We start from the raw sequence: 283 nt of genomic DNA on the forward strand, positions 1-283 counted from the left end.
ACTGTTTCTTATTATCGGTATATATATATACAACCGCAGTTCATTGCTATTGACCGCAAACATTTGTGGCGAAATGGCGTGTACGATTATGATAAAATTGTAATACCATGTCACAAATAGTAATAGATTCTGTGTGTAGAAGGCTTTATTTAATAAAAAATAGGTAGACTCTTACGAGGACAAAAACATTGACGATTCAAAAATAGATCTCGATCCTGCCAGGATTCGAACCTGGAATCTTCTGATCCGTAGTCAGACGCGTTATCCGTTGCGCCACAGGACC

General features: G+C 38.2%; 1 non-coding gene across 1 annotated transcript; it reads right to left on the reverse strand.

Moving 5' to 3' along the window:
• Positions 1–210: 210 nt before the first annotated feature.
• Trnar-acg lies at positions 211–283 on the reverse strand. The gene has a single exon. It is a non-coding gene; the product is annotated as a tRNA-Arg (tRNA).

The sequence above is a fragment of the Neodiprion fabricii genome, chromosome 3 (genome assembly GCF_021155785.1).
Source record: "Neodiprion fabricii isolate iyNeoFabr1 chromosome 3, iyNeoFabr1.1, whole genome shotgun sequence".
Lineage (NCBI taxonomy): Eukaryota > Metazoa > Arthropoda > Insecta > Hymenoptera > Diprionidae > Neodiprion > Neodiprion fabricii.